The sequence below is a fragment of the Sturnus vulgaris genome, chromosome 11 (assembly GCF_052056855.1).
Source record: "Sturnus vulgaris isolate bStuVul1 chromosome 11, bStuVul1.hap1, whole genome shotgun sequence".
Classification (NCBI taxonomy): Eukaryota; Metazoa; Chordata; class Aves; order Passeriformes; family Sturnidae; genus Sturnus; species Sturnus vulgaris.
This window is the reverse complement of record NC_142253.1, coordinates 12,322,455-12,345,226: the sequence shown is the minus strand read 5'-3', so window position 1 is coordinate 12,345,226 and position 22,772 is coordinate 12,322,455. Positions and strand designations below refer to the sequence as shown.

Below are 22,772 nucleotides of genomic sequence, written 5' to 3'. Positions count from 1 at the left end.
GTTTGCCATGTAAATTGTGTGTACTCCATTGACTGCAGAATGAATTCTAAGCCCTGGGTGGATGGGCTTGTACTCTTTATTACTTACAAACTCAGTGTGACTGACAACTGCAACCATGAATTTTGTTCAGATTTTTATATATATATTCCTGCACTGTATGCATAAATTATGGGAATAGCATTTAAGAAACCATCTCAGTGACACTGAAGAAAAAAGTTTTAATTTAACTGAATTAAAATTAATTAATGGAGCAACAGACTTCTGGGTGCCTATTTCATATTTTAAAGAGGAACCCAGACTCTTCTAAATAGGTTGGTTTTTAACTTATTTTACTAAGTTGGCACATTTTGTGTTTGTTCTTATGTAAGCAACACAATTTACAAGAAGCTCACAGATTTTGATTCTTTATTGGTGGCTGTTTAGTGTTTCACTGCTTCATCTCTAGAGCCACTGCACACAAGTTCAGCTGCAGAGGAGCTGAAGGTGTCTTCAGAGCACCTGAGACACCAAAGGCAAAGCACTGCTTTTACTTCATTGTAAACTATATATAGGCTGGGAAAGGAACCATCACCTTTGAGCATGAAGGAATATCTTAGAATAATAGAAGCATTTCGGCTGGAAAACACTTTTAGATCACTGAGTCCAACCACCAAGGCAGCACTGCCAAGCTACCATTAGCCTGTGTCACCCAGTGCCACAACGACACACCCTGCAAATGCCTCCAGGCATGGTGACCCCACCACTGACCCGGGTCAACAACTGACAACTCTTTTGGTTTAGAAATTCTCCCTAATACCCAATGAAAACCTTCCCTGGCATAACTTGAGCCTGTTTCCTCTGGTCCTGTCACTTGTTACCTGGGAGAAGAGACTGATCCCCACCTGGCTACAATCTCCTTTCAGGTGTTGTAGAGCGATAAGGTCCCCCCTGAGCCTCCTTTTCTGAAGGTTAAACACCCCCAGCTCCCTCATCTTCTGCTCATCAGACTTGTGCTCCAGCCCCTCCACCAGCTTCCTTGTCCATCTCTGGATGCATTCTGCACCTTTTCTTATAGAGAGGGCCCCAAAATCCCTGATTATCCTGTTACAGGAGGAGCTGGTTACTGGTTCTTCCCTAACACATCCTTGTCAGCAACAGCCTGTCCTGTACAAAGATCCCAACTTTTCTTCCATGTTCCTCCTGAAAATTCAGTGGTTGATCTCCTGGTGCTACCACATTACATGTACACAATTGTTCCTCAGGTTGTCTGGGAGATCAATCAGGCCCTTCCTCGGATCTGGAAGAACCCTCAATTCACATGAACATTCTTTAAGCTTTCATTTTCTCAGCACAGCTCAGTCTTCCAGGGAGTAGATGCTTGGTGACCAAAGGCAGGGACAATACATATCCCTTTGTTTTAAAACTGTTAGCCATGTTCACATTTAGCATATTCCTTCCCCATCTCCCAGAACAGCTTTTTACCCCAATTTGAGCCCTATGACTTGGAAACACATTATGAAGCATCCATACTAGCCTTTCTTAAAAAGTGTGCTACCTGATTTAACCAACAGTCAAAACCTTCTAAGAAATTCAAAACCAGGACTCTATAGAAGCCCCAGGGTGAGGTATTAAATTATATAATATCATACTGTAATACTTATTTTCCTGAACCAAACACAAGGAACTCATGCTCCCCTTGAATTGTCCTGACTTTTTGTGATCATTAAATCTCAATGACATTATCCATGGTTTTATGGTTGACTTCCCACATTTTGTAGTTACATTTTGTCTGAACAATCTTTCTGCCATTTCAACTAGATATGGTTTTCTCAACGTTCTCCTATCAGAAAAAAATATTGAATTGAACAGCTGCTGACTTAAATCCCACCAGGGAAGGAGGTGGTCCTGAAAGGTATTCATGGATACTCATTTCATGGGGTCTTTGGGGATTTTTCAAGTGAAACACACTGGCAGAAGAGCATGAGCCATAGCACAGTCTATCTGAACAAAAGAAAACAGAAAATCTACCAAACCAAACCGGTAAAAATGCCCTTTCATTATGCCCTGCTCCTGCCTGGTTTAGTTTCTACTTTACAAAGGCAGGGTGGAAGGTTGTCTTACCTCTGTCTGTGTGACAGAGAAGTGAGAAGCCATTGTAACACTACAAGAAATATTTACAGCACAACTCCTCAGATGCAGCACGGCTCCTGCAGCTGTTCACTGAAATGATGGGAACTGGTTTCTTTAAGGAACAGGCAGTTATTAGGGGCACGATTTAACAGCAAAGGAAGCAAGTTTAATCTATACTGTTCACCACCTACCGTGAAAATCTTAAATCTCTGAGTCAAACTCAGGAATTTAATGCAGCAAAGCGTGGCACAGAATGGGCAATATCAGCTCTGGTTTCTCTCATGCAATTTGAAAGTTTGCTTAAGAAGTTTTCTATTGTTTGCACTGACACAGTTTATTTTTTCCAACATTCTTGTGCAGATAATGTTTGGTAAATTAAAAGCTTTCTAAAAACAAACAAAATGCCCCCAGAAGTTAACAGAATAAATATTTTCAAACACAGCCCATTTCCCACAAACAATACTGAAATGTGCTGGTCTAAAGATATTTGGATAAAAGCCAAAAGTCTGTAGCCAAAGCAGTGTTCTCTTAACTGTGGGACATGACCCCTGGCAGGAGAATTCCGAGAAAAGACGAGGTGTTTGGGAAGGGGAAGGGGGAGAAAAAGCAATGCCAAGACAGGTGCAGGAGCAGTGATTATGACTGGGAAGGAAGGGGGCTACAAATGGTAAAGTTGCTTTTAGAGGGACCCAAGACTTGTGCTCTAAACAACAAAGAGAATAACACATACCTGAAATAATGGAGAAGAAATACTGCACAGCATGCTGTCAAATCAACAAGTTGACTGTTCCACTCAAAAAGTATCTTTTTTCTTCTGGTAGGAAGTTATCCACAACCTCACTAAGTCCACAGGGTTCCTCACACTTATTGGAATGATTGCATGAGCACTGAATTTTAACTTATGCCCAAGCACTTCTAAACTAACCCGCCCATGAAACAATTAAATCTATTTTCATTCATTTTATTGACTGTGCACTTCCTGTGCACACAGCCATAAGCTGAGAGGCCCAGTCTTTGTCTCATAAAGATGTTCAAACACAGTTAGAAGACAAACAAGAAAAGGCTTCAAGAAATGACTGAAGCATGATAGATCAATGGACGTATGTGATTTATATTAACATGTCTATCATATATATGGATATATGCATTCATTCATTTTGCTTACCACATTAAGAAATTATGTAGCTTTCAGAGGACAGAACATGAGAAAAAAAAGAAAGCAAAGAAAAATACTTCAGAGTTACAAATTGTATCTTTTAAGATTTTGTGCACATAAAAGTTTGCTGCTTCTTCTAAATCTTCCAGGTACAGACTTCCAAGTAAGATAGATCCAAAAAGAAAGTCTTTGCCTTTAAAGCTGAGCAAATGCAATGGCACCTGGAAAACAGCTAAAGGAGCTTATTTCCAAAATCATAAATGGCTCCCTAACAATGTTTTGCTGCCAGATTCCTACCTTTCCATCTGGAAACTCCCAGCACAAGCTCTTAGTTTGATTTCAGGTTTCATCCAGAGGAACAGAAAATCTGTAGAAGTAACTAGCACCGACTTCATAGGTTCAGTTCCAAGCTTCAGCCAGAACACAGGTCACAACTGTGACCAATTCAGGGTGGGTTTTTTACTCTTCATTTCTCAATATAATGCCAAACTGCACATGCACATTTAAAAAAATCCCTCAGGAAACTGTTATCAAATTTGCATTAACTGCTTTATTCATAACTGCTTGACCTATAGAAAATTCTAATCTGAAATCTACTGCAATGCTGGACATTTTCATTGCAAACAACCTCAGAGCAAGCAGACTACAAATACTCTATTTGCAGTACAGAGTGAGTTTATCCAATTCGTAACTTCTTAAAATGGTAAGAACAGCTGCTTGCAAGGAAATCTTTAAAGCAGAAGATCACATAAAGGCTGGAATGTGAAAAATTTGACATAGCACATCTATTTTGTTTTGGTCTATTCAGACAATGTTTCCTCTCAGATACTTCTCCTGTACTATTTGAAAGTCACTGAAATTCTTTGAGAGTTTTCTGTCAGAAAATATGAAATGCATGTTCTTAGAAAGTTCACTTTAGTTCTTACTTACAGGAATGAAACAAAGAGGCACAAGTACAGAAAGCATTACATACTCACAAGAGACCATGACTGCAAAGAATATTAATGTACATTGCTTTTGTAGGACCAACATATAAATAGACCAAAGCCTTGGCACAGGAAGGTATGGTGGCTAGGTAATTTAGGACTAACTACACTGATTAAAGTGCCATAGAACTCATAAAACTTTTAAAGTAGATAGGATTTGGGATTCTTCCATCTTAATCCCTCCCTTTGAAATAACACAATTATTTTGGACATAAAAATCTATCTTAGGGATTTAGAAACACATAATTGTTTAGAAACACATACTCATCCATGAGATTTTAAAACTGAATTCATAAGCAGTATGGTTCTAGTCCAGGAATAACCAATTATTTACTTGCCCAAATCCCATGTTCTAGATTTAAAGAATCATTTACCATCCCACCAATAGTGTTTTTAATACTTCACATGAAACTTGTTTTTACAGGAGGTGAATCAAAAAACCAACTTTTCTTAACACAAGAATCTCCTCCCAAAGTTCCCATCCTTGTGAGCTACAGAATTTAAGAAGCCTTGGGCAATGAGAAGGCAGGATTTGAAATGTGATAGGCATCTACTGAGTAGCAATGAAAAGGTGCCTGTGGCACTGAGTTCACACAAGAAGTGCTGCATTTATTCCCTACACAGCCATGTTATACAATCTGCTCATCAGAAGTGAGGGGCTGCAGTTTCAGAACACACCAGCATGATGAGTGTTCCAGACTTTTTTACTGTGGATGAGCAGAAAAAAACAAGCCAGAAAAATGGAGGGGCCACCGTGTCCAACAGAATGACTAAAAATACTTTTGGGTTAGATGTTCCTGTTCATCAACTGTGCTGATCAAACCAATTACCTTTCCCTGCAAATCCCAGGAAGAAATCAAGTACTCCTCCCTTTCTTCCCTCAGTCAATGGACAGCAGAAGCTGCTTCCTGCAGGCAGACTCAAGCCTCAGTGCTGCTGCCTTTCCTTCAGCTCTGTTATAGACGGGCTTTGGTTCTTCTCCTGCTACACTTTGTTACTCCCACGTCCCCAAAATCTCTGCCAAGAGAGATTCTTACTGCTGAACTATGCACTTTTAGGAAATAATTCCTTCTCAAAGCCTCTGTCTAGTCCAGGTCCACAGAGAAGATGAAAATTACTCCACAGCTTAAGCAGTAATGCAGCAACAGAGAGGATTAGAAGGCCCAGTGCTTGCTGTGTACTGATGTACATGGCTGAACTTCACAGACACATTTGGCGGCTGCAGATTTAGAGCTTTGGCTGCCAGGGAATTTTTACACCCTTGGTTGCCCTCTATGGAATACAGCCATCATATCTGCAGCCAAAAAAAAATCCGTTTGGAAGTGTCAGAAACATACACAAAGCTGCACAAACACTTCTTGCTCACCTGAAGGATGCTTGGAAGAAACAGTAGTTAAATATTCCAGCCCATCTCTGCAGGCAAACTGGAGCTCCCCCACTTACAGACAAGTAGGAAAAGCTCCACTGAAGAATCAACACCAGGAATTTGAACACAACAAAATAAAACCATCCAAACCACTGTTTTCTGAGGAAACATTCATGAGAATGTTTCTGAGAACTGCCAGTCTTGGTTAAAGTTCACCGTGTGATTCAACCACTCCTTCACACTGAATTGTTCCTGCCATCAGGATTGTTGAGGCTTCTCACAATGCAAAAAAGGATGAAGGGTAGACAGAATGCACTCCAGTTTTCCTCTGTGCTCATCTATCTTCAGTATTTGAATTCAAAAAGCATTAAGTATTGCTGAATTTATACTATTGGAAAAAACTATCAAGGAAATATGTGTGTTTTAAGTGTATCTGTACTGGGAAACTCTTCAGGAATTCTGTGATACCAAGTCCCATGCAGTGTTTAACTACTATAAAAGGGATTTTTGACACAATATTTAAAAGAGAGCTTTAAGATTTGAAATGGTACTGAAACTCCAGTCTGACTGCATTCAGTTTCCACTACTGAAAATCACACCCTATGGATAACCCACTTTATAATACACTTGATCAAGTTAAACACTTTAAGAGATCCATTTTTCCTAAGTATTTCATGGTAAGTGCTTTTGAAAGTTGGCCAAAGCAAAGGTTACACATCCTATCTGTATGGTACATGGCCAGTTCATAACTGCCCTTTTCACACTAATGAATACAGTATTTGACATGAAATGTGATACCTGCTAAAACACTGACACAACCTGTACCACAACCTGCTTGGGCTTTAAATTACTCCAGTGGTGCCATTTGCTCAACTACTATTTAAGCTCTTGCATGATTTTCATTCTAAATCTTTTTCTTAAAATTGAATTATCTGACTAAAAAAACTAAAACAAAACCAAAAGACCCCACAAACCCATGACAAAGAAAATCTATATATTGAGAATGTTTAATTTTTCATTCATATCAATTTTTTTTAAATTATAAATTTCAATACTCACTAATAAATAATAATAATAGGAAATCATAGTGTGGTAAAAATTACATGAACACTAAAAATCAAACGTCTGAGGTACAAATGCAGGTTTGGCATATGGGTCTGTTCTGCCATGGCTACTCTGACAACATGCAGGAAAGGTACAAAGGCAATTTAGCCTCAGGAAAAATATCCCTGCTGTGCTGCACTAAAGAAACACTTCTGGTTTCCACACAGGCAGCACCAATAAGATCCAGACTCATTCCACACTGTCCTTACAAGCCAGACGAACCTGAAAGGAGGGACTCCTAAACTCTCATTTCACCCATCTCACTAAAATTATAAAAACATAGAAATAAAAAAAAAATCCTTTTAGAATCCCGCATCAAGCCCATGAGCTGCTCAAGTAAGCACAGCACACGAGAGGCAGCTTTCAGTTCCTGTCCTTCAACGATACTCACAGTAACTAACAGGCTTCACAATAATCCTTAGATTAAATTTTTCTTGCCTTCAAAAGGTAGAAGTGCTTTGTTTTTACATACAGATTTAATTAATTATTTTTAGCCTACACCTCAGATAATAAAACTTTTCCAAACTGCCCAAATTAAGTACCAAATCTTCACCCTATTAAGGCTTGTTTCCTATTCTGTGCTCCTGCAAAGTTGAAAAAAATTCCGCACACCCAAATAATTTACTTGATGTAGGGTTCAGGACGTTAATACGTGATAAAGATAAAAATTTAATTTTTTTTCTCTGCTGGTTTTCATGTTCCCTGGACAAACATGTCCATTTAAAATGTAGTTATTTGAAACGCTTTAAATACTTCAAAACATAGAGCTGTTTAAGTACTACTTAACACATGAAAAACATACAAACATTTCAACTTGACTGCTTGAAGTTTCCATTAATAAAGTTACATTTCCATGGATCTCACACCTTATAATACATTTGAAGAGGAGACAACCTGAAGAAATGCACTGAGCTGGAAGAACCAAACCAACACATAGGAATTCACACTCTTAAAAACCCAACCAATTACAAACACAAAGCTCTGAGACTTTGAGGCAGTTTGGCCACTGCACAGCAACTCATCAAATTGCTGCTTACTTGGCACACAGAGGTACCTGAATACACATTTCTACAACTCCTTCTGCCCTGAAAACGTTAGGGGATCAAGACTGAAATAAAGAAAATATGTGACATTAATAAGCACTATCTGTCCATAAAATACTATGAAGCAAAAAAATATTTGAAAAAGCTTATACTCTTCTTAAATATTTCTATTACATGGATATTCACAGTGATTTTCCTGAAATCAGACACTTTCACCCTAGACCATAGACTGAAGTGATTTGAAATGGAAATATTTCCTGTCCACTCACTGCCAGTTTCTGTTCCCAGAGTGATATAACAGATGACATCCAGTACAATATATTCTTTTATTAACCATAAATTTGAGCCTGCTTTAGGGATTTGAAGTGTTCAGTTTCATGCTGAAAAAATGTAATGTTATCCACAGACCATCAGCATATGTAACAAAAACAGAGCCACAGGTTATGTGACTTTGATCGAATTATGACAAAATTTCATCTGAATTTAAAAATGCCTGGAAAAGCATTTACATTATTTGTTTAACCTTTTATTTTCAAAGATCCACGCACACTAACTGATTTTTTTCTGCAGGAAGTAGTCACTTCTAAGAAATTAAGTCTCTTTACAGAATGACAATGAACAAGTTGTCTTCTGGTATTCATCTTATTTAAGAAGCAAGAATGCCATGAAAGTTTTAAGACAGCATTGAAATACACAGATTAAAAAGTTAAATTGAACCTGTGTTTCTCACAAACTTTCACTTGACTTCTTTCTATCAACATTAAACTGAATATATATATATATAGCTAATCCTAAAACACTGAACAGGAAGATATAAAATACAATCACATTATTGTAGTAAATTGAGTAGTAGATCCAAAAATCATCAAGTTTCACTTCCAGTAGAAATGATAGCTTTTAACAGGAATACTACTTGGATATAACTGTAAAATTTAAACATAAAAACAAATCTTTTTGTTGTTGCAGTAAAACCTAACCAGAGTGGGAGGAGAGGGAGGAATCACACCTAGAAACCCGAGTCAGCTTGGCACAGACAAGCACAGAGATAAACTACTGGAGTTTGCATCCTGGAGCTTCAGTGCTTGAAGGGAATATAATAAACAATAACTAAAAGATGTAAACCAAATGCAATGTGGTTACACTGAGCAATCATCATCCACAGCACTGTTAGATGATATTGGATGTTATTCTATCACTTATTTGGGGCCTTGATTCCTACATTTACTGCCAGAAGGTAATAAAAAGAAACTTCTGTCATTGCAGCTCATTCTTTAGTGAGCTGAATGTCCCATTTTCAAACCTCTGCATGACATTTCACGGCCAGTGGTCTTTAATGAAAAAGAACCCCAAAAGTGAATGGCATGATTAGTGAATTACTCTTACAAATGCAACTATAAGGAGAAACCTAAGCTATCCCAACTTGCATTATTCCTAGCTAATGAATAAAAGATAAAGGTTTTGTTTCCTTTGATGTTCTGCAGAAGCATGGAGAAATAACTTTTCACCTGTTAAGGGTCTGGTTGGGTTAGGTGTTTGTTTTTTCTTTTTGTTTCTTATTTCAACTCTTTTCATACTTTATTTATTCTTCCTGTAAGAAGGTAAACTAAGCTAGTTATTAAACACCACCAACATAAGTTGCTCAAAAGAGAGAATTAAAAAAATAAAGCAAAGTTGTAACTATGCAATAGATAATTTTACTAATCCTTTGAAAAGTATCTTAGCAAAACTTTTTGTAGCAAACAACGGAAAAAGCAAAACCCTAGATATTCCTTCATAACTAAAGCATCAGGCTGTACATCTGGTCTTTTCTCCTTCTGGGGCTGTTAACACTTCCTTTGTGAACAGTGCCAGGAGATCTCAGATAAAATTTTGACAGAGTAAACAAAATGAAAGCTCCTTATAATGGGGAATAATCCTTAACTGTACTCCCTATTTGCTCACAGACACTGTATTAATAAGAGATGCTGTCATCAGAGCAAGGTAAGAAATAGAGTTAATAAGACCCACTGGGTCCTTCTGTAATGTGAGTGGTAAGATGACCAAATTCCATTCACAAACTATAGGCTGGATGGTGAAGTGCCCCCCTTGGGTTACAAATGAATACACTACTCTTCATTTCCTGGCAGGAAGGGTTGGATAGCTTTACCATGAGCTCTGTATTCCACCATGGAGTTGGCTGCATTTCAACAGATGCTGAAGTGATTTCTGAAACATTATCATCTTCTTGCTTGTGAAAAACTCACTGTTAAAAAACACTCAATGAAAAATGTTGAATAATTTATATGCTCATTATACTAACCTCAAACTCTTTTGATGAGATACCTTTAAGAGTATCAAAATTAACACAGCTTAAGGGTGGAAATGTCAAAAGCATCTGAATAGCTACATGGAACACTGGGCCTAAACACAAAATTAGCCTGGGGATTTCCTGACTCTCCTGTCCAGTTCCTCTGCCTCCATGCTATAGTTCACCAATTCTGAACATATACTTAACATAAATGCATGGGGACCTCATTTTATCCATGTCATTGAAATTACTGCAGTTGTGAAAAGGGGAAAAAACCAAACAAAACCAAAAAAAAAGTAGGGATACTTTCAATTCAAACTGCTTTTAAAATGTGATTTATATTGCAGCTCACAAATAGGTGCATTAAAACAGGTGGGGAGGGAAGGGCAAACACCAAAGTGGGAGGAAACAGACGGGAGTGAGAATTTCACTAACCAGCTTCACTGCTGAGTCAATGTAAAACATATCTACACCCCTAAGCTACCAAAGACAACAAATCCCATTGAAAGTTAATACGAGTTAGGGCACTCAATTCTTTCTCAGAATCCCACTCCAAGCTTTTAATAGTCTGCTCACACTAATAGAGTGAAGTTTAAATCACCCATTTACACCCTGTATCTCTCAAGCTTGAAAACTCGGCCAAAAAGATGTGCAATTCGGCAATGCCCCCTTCCACACTGTATTTAAAGTTCATCCAGACAGAGCACCCTCTACGCTCAGCAGAAATTGCACAATTTGCCAGTTTCAACTTCCATCCTCATTTTGTTACTACTGCCTATAACTAGGGGCAAGCCCGGACGGGCAGATAGAACTGATTCCCATAGAAACTGGAGGAATAGGAAGCAGAAGAGGCAGGCTTTACAAGGGCTGTGAGTCAAGATACAGACTGGCACCTTAATAGCTCAGACAGAGGAAAAGCATGGAATTCTTCAGTGCGGGGCAGCTGTAACCAAAGTTACTCTGGTACATTTGAGGGGGGCGAATAATCACAGAATCATTAAGGTTGGAATCAAGGAAATTATTCCTGTGGGATAAACAAAGATACAACTTCACAGCACACCCTCCACTCTACAAGAACACATTACATGGGTTGTTCCAGGATACACCAAAGCAACAGAGAGACTGAAGGCAGCAATAATCAGCAAAGTCTAAGCAGCAGATACTGCCCTGGCAGCCACTGCCCAGCTGTGCCCCCAGCCCTGCCCCTGGCTCCACATTAGGGTGGCACTGCCCTGCTGGGGACACCACCCAAACCCAAAGCCTCCCCACACGGGATGCACCAGGGAGGTGATGGGCACTGGTGACTCGGCACCTCCATCACCAGGCAGTGACATCCCCCCAGACACAAAGCAGAGCCAGGACAGGCTTGCACTGCCCAGCTCTGATGAAGTCAGTCCCGGCAGCTCAGTGCCACACAGCATCAAGCCATCTGAAGAATGAAAGAAAACCCCTTCAAAACGAAGCCAAAGTGCTGCCACTGATTTTAATAGGCAGGGTTTTAGCTCTTTAAACAAAACAACCCAATAAAACCAGAAAGAAATCCCTTAGTTTTCCATGTTTGAAAGGAAACAGATTGGGGTGTTGTTTCTACAAGCAGATGACAGAGGCCTGCTTGGAGTTTGCTTAAATCACTGCATAATATAAAAAGAACATGTGACTATGTAAGTTTCTAAAGTTGTATTTTTTAATGCTTTCTGATTCCAGGCCAGTCCCATCTGGAATTACAGATGTTTAACTGAGCAGCTGATAACTTATAATTTTAACAATTTAGAAGATTAACTGTTTGGACCTAAACATTCTTATATTATGCTTTTCTAGGAGCTACACTAACTTCACATATAATTTTAACCTGCATTATTTGGAAAAAAAAATATTCTCTTTTAGCCTGCAAAATTAAGTTTTAAATAGGGGACTTTCACAAATCAGATTACTCTTCAGTATTTTACATACAAATAGCTGAAACTTCAGTATAGATAAGCAACCACAGAACAAATTTCCTTTCATGAATACCAGAATCCAACCCAGCAACCTGCTCCTCTTGGAGTTCCACAGCTTTTAAAGGAAAATATTAGAAAAGATATGGAAATACTGTTATGCTATAATTACAAAACTCAGGAAAATAAATTTTATAAAGGTAGGGTGAACTTTAAGTAACAATGAGTTTGGGATTCCCATGGAGAACTAAAATCCTCCATTTGAAAATACAAAGCAAAGTTAATTAGAAAACACAGTTTGAGCAAAGAGGGCAATTGCAAAGAGTTCTTAGAAAGGATCACCTTGAATGTGTTTGATGCTGAGGCGATGCCATAACTTTTCTTCACACAAAAGCAGTCATCTACAGAGCACAACCAGATGTTTTCTTTTCTTAGTTTCTGTAAACCTCTGTGACCTCTCTCAAATTAAAAAAGGGAATAGCATTTTTAAAGCCACGGGAGCTATCATTAGTGAAGCATTCTAAGGATTTTCATTAATTCATAGCCAGCCAACCAGGAATTTTCCCACAGCCGTATACAAAAAAAGTCAGGGAAGTCATTGATTGCTTGGTTGGATTTGAATGTAGTCAGAAGTAAGATCAGAAATACCTAGTCACTCCCACTGATATAACAGTGAAGAACATAGGCAAGGTCAGAAATTAAAATCCAAGACTGCCCACCAACCATGAGGAAAATCCAGCAGGGCCATATAACAGGGGGTATAGAAATGGTTATTACACAATTTTGTGAGATAAAGGATCATACGGATAGATCATTACAGATCAATCATTTGGAAACCTAAAGCCCAGAATATGCAGCTCCGAGCAGATCTGCAGATCGTGTCCTCAGACAGCAGCCTCAAGGTCTGATTGATGTTGTCCAGCTGTAAAACCCCACCCTTCACAGCCATCATGGCCCGGTACACACATTTAGCTGCAGCCCTTTGAACTCCACACGCTCCTTAAGAGCCCCTCATTGTCCTGTGAAGCCAGGGCTCAGCACAGACCCAGCTCCAGCTCCAGCCTGAGAGCCGCTGAACACAAAGGCTGGGGAACAGATTCCAGCAGCACTGCTCTGCCCTAGGCACTGCTGCGATGTGCATGGGGAAGGAGAAAAGGAGGAGGAGAAAAGGAGAAAAAGAGGAGGAAAAGGAGGAGGAAAGGAGAACAGGAGAAGGAAAAGGGGGAAAAAAGGAGAAAAAGAGGAGAAAAGGGGGAGGAAAAAAGGAGAAAAAGAGGAGAAAAGGAGGAGGAGAAAAGGAGAAAAAGAGGAGAAAAGGAGGAGGAAAAAAGGAGAAAAAGAGGAGAAAAGGAGGAGAAAAGGAGGAGGAAAAAAGGAGAAAAAGAGGAGAAAAGGGGGGAAAGGGGGGAAAAGGGGGAGGCCTGGGAGAGACCCAAAGGTGCACCAGGTGCACACAGGGCAGCACTGCACAGGCACCGCTGTGTGCTGAGCACCAAGAGCTACAAATTTGCTTCAGATTAGTCATGGACACACAGCTCTGGCTCTCCTCAATCAACCAGAACACACATCATAAACCTGAAAGCTTCAGGTATGATACCTGATGTAGTATGGAATCTCTTAGGACAAAGCTACCCCTCACATTTATTTGGGCTCATAGAAGTATGACTGATGTGCCCCAAAAGTAGATTTACTGTCTTGCTGAACAGCAGCCCAAGGAGGAATAAGAAAAATAGAATTTCTGGAACAATTCTTCAAAGCCAGTAGTGACATAATATTGTAACAGCCTGCAAGTGAGAGAATTTCAGAGAATACAGTATTTCCTGGAACACGTGCTGATGCCTGACAAGACTCTAATCCAAGCTTTAAGTATTTTTAATAATCAAATCAAACTTTGGGAGAGCAAATCCCAACCTGCACACTTTATTCTCCTCACACTCACACTCTTTCCTTTATTTTTCTCTACCATGCAGAGATGAGAGGTGACAGGAGAACAATATACCTTTAAAATCCATAAATGGTGTCTTAGACATGACGCTGAAAGTACAATTTACTAAGAGAAACAAGTTGAAGCATGTTAAAATACACATTTATAGCCTGGCTTGGCTGGCAGAATTTTGGCTAAACCAGAGTGATAATACCTGTGTTCCTGTTGCATGAATATTGCAATGAGCCTATCCATTACTGGCCTATGCCTGTATTCACTACTTTACTAAGTTTATCTGGTCAAAGTTTCTGTGATAAAATCACATAGAAACATTGCATGTCAGGATGTGCCACTCCTTTTGAGGAGAGCTGGAGAGGACAAATAGGACAGTGAAACAATTATAAAATACTCTATGTACGAAAGAATAAAATCCTTTTTCAAGTCTGCACTTAAATTTTGACCCTTAAATATAAAGTCTCACATTACCATAACTAAAAATTAATTACTTCAGATGTACTGACGTAACATTATTTTAGGTTACTGTCACTTACACTTTCCTTCAATCCTTTTTTATAATTCATATAGAGATAAGGATATAAAAAATTAGCATTCATGTAACTCATACTACTTTTTTTGTGTTTTTTCCTAGGTGTGATGTATTAATGCATAATATTAACTTTTAAATATAAAAACAATGTAAAAACTGCTATAGGAACATCAGCACTAACCTAAACTTTTAGAAAAAATGTATTTCACATATACCTCATTATACTGGTAGCAGTAAATAAAAAATCAAAGCAATATACTTGAAAAAATTTTTACTTTTAAAAACTTAAAATGGCATTCAAGCTTAACAGTTCTGCAGTAATACTTTGCACTCCTCTTGTTTGCTTCTAAAAACACATGCTAAATTTATGGGTAAAATTCAGCCTTTGAGCATAATTAAGCAGGCAAGTTCACATCAAAGCTTTGTTTCATCATCTTTAGACTGATCTGCTGGAAAAGACAGCCGGTCCTTATTAAACACCCTTTTAACGTTGCAGTTTTAAGTAAGTTGCATCCATGTTATATAAACATTAACAAATAATTAACTAAAGAAAAGCTAGTACCATCTAATCGTGACAGCTTAACATCCTTCCACTAGTGCACTATAAAGTATTTATCAGTTCAAGCAGAACTTGTTCTTAAATAAATGCCTCCAGATTTTAAATTAACAAGTCTGATACAGCAGTTTGTACACTTGGAAGTACAAGTGTACTCAAAAGCAGATTTTGAGGGGAAGTAAGGCAGGGAGTGGAGTTCAGTGGAGTTCTGAAGTAAGGAACTAGAGAGGAAATCAATCAAATCTGTAACAGTCCCAAGCGACTTGAGCTGCAGAAACCCTGTTAAGTCACCAGCTGATGAATTATCATCACATTCAGAGTGCCCAGTTTCATGCAAACACATAAGGAAATACACAATTTTGTTGTTAATACTGAGAGTTGGTTTCAATTACATAAATATATGTTTCCTTATGTATTTTTTCCTCTAGGTCATGTAATTGAATGCTCATTCTGAAAATACAGCATTAAACTGTACAGCCTCACAGTTCCTGAGGAAACAGTCATCTGCTCCTTTAAACATGAACATATTTATGATACTTTGTGCATTTTTTAATTAATTTAAATAAGCAGATCGTCATCAACACGTTTTGACACTAGAGTAGGAACGGGATCTCATTCTCTGCTATATTACTCAATAAATGAGATTCAAAAGAAAAGCCCAAAACCCCCTGGAGTGACCCTGAAGCCAAACTCCAAGCCAAACCAGAGTGGCACAGATGCCTACCTGCATGACTGACCATGCTTGCAAAGCCTTGCACTCAACACGTTGCATTGTATCTAATCACAGAACACAGGAAGCTTTAAGTGACACATCTCATCAATTCTGAAATGTTATCACACTGTTCTGGATGCACAGGGAGAGGAATCTATTGATTCTATAAATTCCTAAAACATGGCAGATAGTGAACTGCTGGCATCTGGTCTGCAGAGCTTTAAAGCAGCTCTGGAACTGTCTATAGATTAAAGTACACCCTGATGGAAAACATTAACACCTTCCACCGTGCTCCATCTTAGGTCTGTCTTCTGCCTAATACCTTCTAAAATTTTTAAATATTTTGCAATAGAAAATCTGGGATTTTTAACTGTTGGAAAATAACATGAAATAGAAGGGAGAAATTTAAAGTTTGATAATTTCTTACCATTTTACAGGGTGTTTTTCCTCCAAACTAAAGTTCCCAAAACATGGCCTTAGCTGGGAAAAGTATTTCTGCATGGCCTAGCTCTGTGGCTGGTAGATTGCTAACTGTGGAGCAGCATAAGTCTGCTTTGGTATGCTTGAGGAGATAAATGTAGGGACATAGCAGCATGAGCCTAAAGAATAATGAGGCAGGCAGAGCTCCCAGCAGTGGAACAGTAGGGAATCTTCAGTGTCCCTGCTCCGAAGTGGAAAGGAAATAGAAAGTTCCTTACATAAAGAGCACAGAAGGGGACACAGGGAGTTTCAGGGAGAATGCACAGAACAGAGCACTCCAGTCTGCCTGAGCAGCTTTGCTTAGCAGAGCAAAGGAAGGGACAACTCTCTGCTAACAAGAAGGGCAGGGTTGGTAAAATGCTGGATTGTTTATTCTTCCTCATCGCACAGCCACATTAAATTTAAGCTTTACACTGAACGCAGTTCAATGCCAGGAACTTCAGAGGAATTAAGCATATGAAAAAAATTACTCATGTGTGTAGTCCCATTAGAATCTACAAAATAACTTGAGAGCAGAGTTGCTCATGTGTTTAACACCGAATAAATACATTCAAATCATCCTCAGATCATAGGTCTGTCTTCTCTGTGCACTTCGTGGCTTGTTTATAGCATGAGAAAAATTCAGGGACTGCTTTTCCAGAATAGCTCCCCATGTGGACACACTTATTCTAGATTAAAACAGGCCCTTCTCTGAACTACTTTTCTTCTGGATAAAGGTATGCATAGGAGGTCCTAAGATCATCCATATGGAAAATTACTTTGCAATATTATTCTACTTAAAGCAGAATTTCACTACCCTAATGTGAAATAACATTGAGTATTGGAATACATCAAAATTTCTGTTAAACATCAATTAAAGGAATCCTACACCAAGCAAAGTTAATCCAAATTCTACAATCCTGAACCCACTGAAATCTGATAACTCTTAGCCACAGTAATGTTAAGTTACTTGTCCTGGTATTAATTGCTTTCCTGCTAGACACACGTAGAGTTTGCAAGACAAATGCCAGTGTATCATCAGAGAAGATGAATAATACAGGTTATAAATGAAGTTTGTGATGGAAGTTGTGAAACAAACAAAAAATCACATCTAGAATGTGATTTAGTTTTTAGTTTTGAAAACGTTAGGTATTAATAATTTCAGGAGCTATGAATAAAGCCAACAAATACTTCCCCATCAAATTCTTTTAACCATAATGCAGTAATATGCTCTCATTAAATCACTTTTTTACTGCTACAAAATACTGAGGACACTTAAAACTGTATTTGATACGGTGAAAGAAACTTTGCATTACTTGTAGACGTATGTATATTACCTCTGTGTGTATGGAAAAAAATGGAATACAGATTCTCAGAAACAACATTCAAATGATGAAAAAAAGATTCACCATAGACAATTGCAACCCACATCTACAATTTTAGCAGAGGAAAATACCCAATGTACATGTATCTAAATGCACATACAAACCCAGCTAGCTACATTTTATTTCCCCTTGAACAACCATTATAAGTTATATATATTTTAGATGAGTTATGCCCTTGAGAATTACCTCAATTCAACCACTTCATTTCATGCAAACTAGAGGTTTTTACTTTCTCTATATAAAATGTTAAGATTTATTCATGCCTTTAACATACATTAATTAGAGACTACTTATAAATAACCTGCAATAAGAATAACTATTTGAATAGGATACAATTACTTAGGGCTTGTGTCTTTTCAATCAGTCAGTGTCCCTGCAGTGTTTAGAGTGGCAGAGGGGAAGTGGCCTGTGGTTAAACAGAGGAAATACCAAGGAATTTTAATAGAGCAAATAGTCTCTTTACTTCCTACAGGGTACTACTTCAAAGGCAGCCCTGCTCCACAGCAGACAATGTGTTAGAGGGGCCATCAGTCATTTAATAGTATGTCAAGTCTACTCAAAACTTACATGCAGCCCAAGATAAATACCACATAAGTGAGACAATGGGGACCATCCTGCAGTCATTACTCTAATAAATGCTGCCCTGCCCGCATTATGGAGGCAATCATGTGCAAGGGTGGTATTACAAAATCAGACCACAAAATTATAACTACACAATAAGACAAGGTATCTAATAAATTGGCTAGGGAAGTCTGAATTTGAAGCTGAAAATACAATAAAACCAGAGACTCGTATAAATATAATTGTACAAGCTAAAATGGTACATTAGTCGTGAGCAATAAAGACAAAGGGGGGTTATGCTAATCGGAAAGAGTGTAAGTTTTGCTGATCTAAAAGTCAGTCAAAATCATTTTTTAAAAGAACTATATTGTGGTAGATTCCTGTTTAACACACACAGTGACATTAATTATGTGAGCAAAAAAATAAATCCAGAACAAACTGCATCGACATATTTCTATAAACGTCAATATACATTAATTCAAGTCCATTACAAGTCAAGTACTACGACTTGTAATAGTGATAATTTACTTAATAGAAGATGCAAAACTTGACACAAATATACAGTGGTGTTATGAGCCTGTGGAATACCCTGCCCGTGTCTGGTGAAACACACAATAGAGGTACTGAGCCAAAACATTTTGCTGCTAATTCTGTTTAAAAGACTAAATAGGGGAGTCTAAACCTGTAACTGTTCCATCCAACACAAAGGTTTAGATCTTAAGCTTTATCAGGGTTTGAAGTTTGTTGTTTCACACTCTTCTTTTACATATTTCCCGATGCTTTCGCCTTTCTAAACTATGCCCCACAAACTTCTGAACTCTGTGTTTCAGCAACGTTCTCAAAGGATCTGATCTGAAACCAAGAAAATCCTTAGTGACAGTCTAACAAAAAGGAAAATCAATGAAAGTCAGTTGTGTTCCCTCCAGTGCTCCCGGATCACCACGCTTCAACCAAACCTGTAACCAGACATCAGGAGAAAAGAAGAAACCAAAACACACAACTCAAAAGTTACTAAAAGTATATTTTAAAAAATAAAGAAGACAAAGAATATAAAAAGCAATCGAGAAAAGTCTGACAGCAAAACACACCAGAAACGGGAACAAAAGGCAAAGACTAGTAACAAAACGTTTATCACCTTCCTCCCCTCTTCCCCCTCCCGTAAATTTCCTACATCCTCTGTATAATGATCAGGCCCGGAGCTAAAACCCCAAGCCGGCCCCGAATCATTAAAATAACAAAGCCCCAGCGATCGCTTTTATGCAGGTCGGCTCGGGGAAGTGGAGAGCGCTGGTGGTAAAGGACCTGTTGAGTGACTTCTTCACACTCGCCGGCTACGAGCTGCCTCCCCCCTCGGCGAGAAACCAATAAATATCCCTGGCCGGGAAATGCCACCCTCTCTCCCGGCCGCAATTAACTTCCAGATGCAGAGCCCCCGGGGCAGCGTTATTTGTTGCAGAAGTGTCCCCAGGGCAGCCGCTCCCTCCCCTCCGTCCCTCCTCCCCGCACGGCCGGAGCGGCTGCAGAGCCCCGCGGAGCTCCGCGCATCTCCCGCACTCCGCTGGCCCGGCCGCGGCAGCACCGCTCGGCTCCGCTCGGCTCTACTCACCCTCCCTGCGCACGCCTCGGCCGCCGGGCCCCTCCTGCCGCCGGCTGCTCCGGCAGCGAGCCGGGCAGCGCCGACACAGGCGGCGAGGGCGAGGAGCGAGGGCCCGAGCTGCAGCCCCGGGGCCATGGTCCGCAGCGAGCCCGCCGCGGGGCAGGGCCGGCAGCGCTGCCGCCCGGTGCGTGCCGGTGTGCCGGTGTGCCGCTCCGTGCCGGTGTCTGACTCTGTGCCTGTGTGTGCATGCGCGCCCGGCCCGGGGGCGGGGGGTTCGCCCGAGCCCCGGCCCCGCCGCCCCCGCCCCGCTCCAGTCCTGGCAAACGGCAACAATGGGAGGGAGCGGAATTCCCTCCGGCTGCTTCGCTTTGCACCTTTCCCTTCCCGAGGAGCCGTCGGTGTGCGGGTGCCCCCGCTCCCCGGGACAGCGGCAGGCTGCTGCTGCCTTCCTGCAAACAGGGGGTCAAGCCAGTACCTGGCCGAATTGCCATCTTCGTGCCGTGGTGCGGTACCGTGTTCCTGATCCGCTCACTACATTGCAAGGAACAGAGGTACCAAGGAAGAACAGTCATGGATCTTTGACATGATTTCATGCATTACAGAATCAAGTAGGTTAGAAAACACCTCTGAGATCATCAAGTGCCATGTCCAATCTTTCCTTAAACACTTTCAAGGGACTGATTCCTCCATCTTCTGAGCAGTGCATTCCGAAGTCTAATCAACCTTATTGTGGAGAAATTCCTCCCAATGTCCAACCTCAACCTCCCTTGGCACAGTTAAATCTCTGTCTCCTTGTCCTGTTACAGCCTGGGAGAAGAGACCCCACAGGCTCCAACCTCCTTTCAGGTAGCTGTAGAGGATGATAATGTCACCTCTAAGCCTCCTCTTCTCCAAACTAAACACCACCAGCTCCCACAGCTGCTCTTTAATTAAGGAAGACAAGCTGGAAGAATATACTATCATAAAATTTTCAATTGCAGAAAATGCAAAGGAAGTTATATGTGACAATAAATATTTCAACTTTTTCAACTGGAATTAATTCTGATATTATATGCTTTGATGAAAACGCTTTTCTTTAAAATAAAATAAATCACATTTCTGATAAATACCAAATGCAAGGTGGTCTAATATATCAGTAAGTTACATCCATTTCCACCCCTTTACCTCAAAGTCATACAAGAGACAGAGCAGCCCAAGGCTCCTCCAAGGCACAGGATGATTCAGCTTGGAAGAGACCTCAGGGGTCACTAGGCCCAACCCTCTGCTCAAAGTAGCCCTAAGTTCATTTTTAGATGAGACAGCCCAGGGCCTTGTAATACACCACATTTATGTATCACTTAACTCCAGTTATTTTGAAAACCTTAATTTTAGTACATTCTGTTTGCTATGATTGATCTTGGACAAAAACATCATCCTAATGGAACAAACACATCAGTATTTTATAAAAGACATTAAAATTTGGATTAAAATAGTATCTATTACCACCATTAAGGCAATCAGTTTAAAGGAAACATGACCAGCTGGTAATTTTTAACTACTATTTGTTTTACACCTATCATAGGTTTTCCATCCTTTGTGACTAGTGGTGAAAATAATACAATAAAGCTTTCTTAAACTGCTTGTTTAAGTTGATGGATCACAGCCCTGGCACTCACAGTTACCTTTGAAAACAGGTTTGTGGCTTTAGGATGGCTATAGCCCTTCATTGTGACATGAACAGAAGTCACATTTTTTACATTAAACTTTTTTTTTTTAAATTAGCAAAAGTTTGAGATTAGGCCATAGTTGTTTGCAGCTCTGGGATCAAAAGGTTCTTACTTTTGATCTCCATTGCCCCTGCAGGCTTGAATTCTAAAAAAAAGTACTATTAAGTCTCTAGGTGAAATTCCACTGATTTTATAATGAGATATTTTTGATGGTCAAGTACATCCAGGTCAGAATGGAAGTTGAGCACATTTTCTCACTGTACCCCACACACTTCTGTCTGCTTTACTTTCTCCTTGCATTACTCAGAAGTGATCTAACAGGCTTGAGAACTCTATGAGCATTTTGATTTTAAATCAAGTCAGGCTGCATAAAACCTGTAAATAACTAGTCCTTTTATGTTTGAATGAATTACAAAGGACATAAAATACCACAGCATCGTGGCTAAAGAAAGGAAGACATATGAATAGTTCATTTACAGGTCAGTAAATACTCCTGCTTCCCATAACCACCTATGACAAGCAAGGATTCCTTGTTGAACATAATGCCATTGACCTGCAATTAAATCTTCTAAACCATAAGCAAAACTGTTTGGCTTTTTCTGTTAACTGAGATGGGAATGCTGGAGAAGTCTTAATTTTTAAATTAGGACAAAATTAGCCTTATCTGAGCTATTGATGTATTAGCCTATGATGTTTTCAACAAAAACTGACACAACAAATAGTGCCAACGCCTTGGTAGCAGAACAACTGAAGAACTCACAGCTGCCACTGGTTACAGTACCCAGAAAGCAGCAAAATGATTGGTCATATTTACTGACACCTCAAACCCAGCAGCACAAAGCAAAGATGCCATCTGACAAAACCAGCATTGATACTCCATTCCCAAGAGTTCAGCCTAAGCTAATAACAAAATGACACGTCTGAAAAACAATTCCTCCTTACTGCCACCATGTCCAACTTATCCTGAGAGTGCACTGGCTGAAAACAGAAGTATTGCATTGCTTCGGATCCATTTAGAATAATTTCCACTGAAATCTTTGGTGGAAAACAGTAGTGGAGAGACAGGAGTCAAATGACTGCAGTTAAAGTTTCTAACTGGAGTCTCCAAACTGCTGCGACCTCATGGAAGGGCAAAAGTGGCTGTGGGGACCCTGCTCGTCTGTGGGTTCTTTTGTCCTTTTTACAAGAGTCTCTTGTTTCTGAGTAGGATAGAATGCCTAATATCCAAAAGTCATGGGTATCAATATCCTGCATTCTACAGCTGGTTTTGGTTGCCACTCTCCCTTCTTTCTTAAAGCTAAAATCTCTTTTTTTCCTTCCCCTTTTGGAGCAGCTGTTCC

General features: G+C 39.7%; 1 protein-coding gene across 1 annotated transcript in view; it reads right to left on the bottom strand.

Moving 5' to 3' along the window:
• Positions 1–19,846, bottom strand: part of IL17RD (interleukin 17 receptor D) — a 43,396-nt gene extending 23,550 nt beyond the window's left edge. The window contains exon 1 of the mRNA XM_014893062.2: positions 19,736–19,846. The gene's annotated coding sequence lies outside the window, so the exon portion shown is untranslated. The remainder of the gene's footprint in view (positions 1–19,735) is intronic.
• Between the last annotated feature and the right edge of the window lie 2,926 nt (positions 19,847–22,772).